Here is a 4,278-nt window from a genome sequence, read left to right on the forward strand (position 1 = left end):
TATTATAGCATAATTTTTATTGTAATGGTAAGATTATTTGCACTTTGTGCATTGAATACTTTGTTTTTTCTAGTGTATACATCTATATGAAGTTTTATAATTGACCTTGATGTAAAGAAAGGTTCAGAAATTTTAATTTGCTGTGTGATCATGGAATATATTAATACTGAGGGTTTCCATTTCTGGTATATCATTTTAGTTTCTAGTATTTTCATAGCACAATAATCTGTTGCATTTTTTTCCATGGATTTTCATATGAAATTTCTACCTGTGAACAAAAGTAGATGTGGGTATCTTGTAATACAGAGCCCTTAAAAGAGATTACTGGAGTTTTTGAAGAAAAACAGCCTCAAGTGTAGAATAACTGATGATTTCCTTCTTAAAGTTGACAAGTTGTTAGCTGCTTTGTCAGCTGGCACATACACAAAATACTTATTAGGTAAGGGAACTAGAAATGGCAAGGAAACTGAAACTACCAAATCTACATTAACATGGTAATGATGAATGCTTGGCAAAGAAGCTGAAACTACTCAAGTGATCAATAATTAGCAGTAGCAAAGAAGCTGAAACAATTAAACCCTAACTAGCAGTCGTGATCAATGCTTTCACTACATTGCCATTGTTATGATGTATTCTTAGCAAGGAAGCAGAAACTAACATATCCTCAATTCTGCGGTCATTATGTAGTTCAAAAAGGGACAAAATAGGAAAGGGACAATAAAAACCATTAGCCATAAAAAAACAACCAAAAAAACACAATTATCAAAGGGGCTCTCATATTAAAGAAAGACGGGCAACAGCAAAGAAAAATCAAGAACAAACAAACAACAATTTAAAACTATTAGCTAGCCCAATCAAAAACCTGGGATTAACTCATGTTCTCTGTAAGTGTCAGCATTAGTGAACATGCACCTCCTATTTGTATGATGATATCTATAGATGATTTTTATCACTTGATAAAGCATCAATGCAATGGTGGAATGGTAAATCATCACCAAAAACATAAACCATCAAAAAATCTAAGACCTCACCAAAAACATAAACCTTCAAAAAATTTAAGACCTCACCAAATTCATAAACCATCTTAAGTTCTAAGACCCCACCAAATTCATAAACCATCTTAATTTCTAAGACACCACCATATACATAAACCATCTTAAATTATAAGACATCACCAAATACATAAACCTTTTTTTAAATCTAAGACACCACCAAATACATAAATATCTTATATTCTAAGACACCACCATATACGTGACCAATCTTAAATTCTAGGACACCACAATATACATAAACCATCTTAAATTCTAAGACATCACCAAATGCATTAACTTTTTTTAAATCTAAGACCATACCAAATTCAAAAACCATCTTAAGTTCTAAGACACCACCATATACATAAACCATCTTAAATTCTAAGACATCACCAAATACATAAACCTTTTTATAAATCTAAGACACCACCATATACATAAACCATCTTATATTTGAAGACACCACCATAAACGTAAACCATCTTAAATTCTAAGACATCACCAAATGCATAAACCTTTTTTTTTAAATCTAAAACACCACCATATACATAAATATCTTATATTCGAAGACACCACCATATACGTAAACCATCTTAAATTCTAAGACATCACCAAATGCATAAACCTTTTTTTAAATCTGAGACACCACCATATACATAAATATCTTATATTCGAAGACACCACCATATACATAAACCATCTTAAATTCTAAGACACCACCATATACATAAACCATCTTAAATTCTAAGACATCACCAAATGCATAAACCTTTTTTTAAATCTAAGATCATACCAAATAAATAAACCATCTTAAGTTCTAAGACACCACCATATACATAAACCATCTTAAATTCTAAGACATCACCAAATACATAAACCTTTTTTTAAATCTAAGACACCACCATATGCACAAACCATCTTATATTCGAAGACACCACTATATACCTAAACCATCTTAACTTCTAAGACACCACCATATACATAAACCATCTTAAATTCTAAGACATCACCAAATGCATAAACCTTTTTTAAATCTAAGACAATACCAAATTCATAAACCATCTTAAGTTCTAAGACACCATCATATACATAAACCATCTTAAATTCTAAGACATCACCAAATACATAAACCTTTTTTAAATCTAAGACACCACCATATACCTAAACCATCTTATATTCGAAGACACCACCAAATACGTAAACCATCTTAAATTCTAAGACACCACCATATGCATAAACCATCTTAAATTCTAAGACATCACCAAATACATAAACCTTTTTTAAATCTAAGACACCACCATATACACAAACCATCTTATATTCGAAGACACCACTATATACCTAAATCATCTTAACTTCTAAGACACCACCATATACATAAACCATCTTAAATTCTAAGATATCACCAAATGCATAAACCTTTTTATAATCTAAGACCATACCAAATTCATAAACCATCTTAAGTTCAAAGACACCACCATATACATAAACCATCTTAAATTCTAAGACACCACCAAATACATAAACCATCTTATATTCTAAGACACCACCAAATACATAAACCATCCTATATTCTTAGACATCACCAAATACATAAACCATCTTATATTCTAAGACACCACCAAATACATAAACCATCTTATATTCTAAGACACCACCATCTTTAATTCTAAGACATCACCAAATGCATAAACCTTTTTTAAATCTAAGACAATACCAAATTCATAAACCATCTTAAGTTCTAAGACACCACCATATACACAAACCATCTTAAATTCTAAGACATCACCAAATACATAAACCTTTTTTTAAATCTAAGACACCACCATATACATAAACCATCTTATATTCGAAGACACCACCAAATATGTAAACCATCTTAAATTCTAAGACACCACCATATACATAAACCATCATGAATTCTAGATATCACCAGATGCATAAACCTTTTTAAAATCTAAGACCATACCAAATTCATAAAACATCTTAAGTTCAAAGACACCACCATATACATAAACCATCTTAAATTCTAAGACACCACCAAATATATAAACCATCTTAAGTTTTAAGACATCACCATATACCTAAACCATCTTAAATTCGAAGACACCACCAAATGTATAAACCATCTTAAGTTTTAAGACATCACTAAATACATAAACCATCTTAAATTCTAAGACACCACCAAATACATAAACCATCTTGTATTCTAAGACATCACCAAATACATAAACCATCTTTTATTCTAAGACACCACCAAATACATAAACCATCTTAACTTTTAAGGCATCACCAAATACATACACCATCTTAAGTTTTAAGACACCACCAAATACATAAACCATCTTATATTCTAAGACACCACCAAATACATAAACCATCTTATATTCTAAGACATCACCAAATACATAAACCATCTTATATTCTAAGACACCACCAAATACAAAAACCATCTTATATTCTAAGAAATCACTAAATACATAAACCTTTTTTAAATCTAAGACACCAACAAATACATAAACCATCTTATATTCTAAGACATCACCATATACATAAACCATCTTATATTCTAAGACACCACCAAATACATAAACCATCTTATATTCTAAGACATCACCAAATACATAAACCTTTTTTAAATCTAAGACACCACCAAATACATAAACCATCTTATATTCTAAGACATCACCAAATGCAAAAACCTTTTTTAAATCTAAGACACCACCAAATACATAAACCTTTTTTATTCTAAGACACCACCAAATACATAAACCATCTTATATTCTAAGACACCACCAAATTCATAAACCATCTTTTATTCTAAGACACCACCAAATACATAAACCATCTTATATTCTAAGACATCACCATATACATAAACCTTTTTAAATCTAAGACACCACCATATACATAAACCATCTTATATTCGAAGACACCACCAAATATGTAAACCATCTTAAATTCTAAGACACCACCATATACATAAACCATCATGAATTCTAGATATCACCAGATGCATAAACCTTTTTAAAATCTAAGACCATACCAAATTCATAAACCATCTTAAGTTCAAAGACACCACCATATACATAAACCATCTTAAATTCTAAGACACCACCAAATATATAAACCATCTTAAGTTTTAAGACATCACCATATACCTAAACCATCTTAAATTCGAAGACACCACCAAATGTATAAACCATCTTAAGTTTTAAGACATCACTAAATACATAAACCATCT

This window comes from Mytilus trossulus, chromosome 2, assembly GCF_036588685.1.
Source record: "Mytilus trossulus isolate FHL-02 chromosome 2, PNRI_Mtr1.1.1.hap1, whole genome shotgun sequence".
Taxonomy (NCBI): Eukaryota; Metazoa; Mollusca; class Bivalvia; order Mytilida; family Mytilidae; genus Mytilus; species Mytilus trossulus.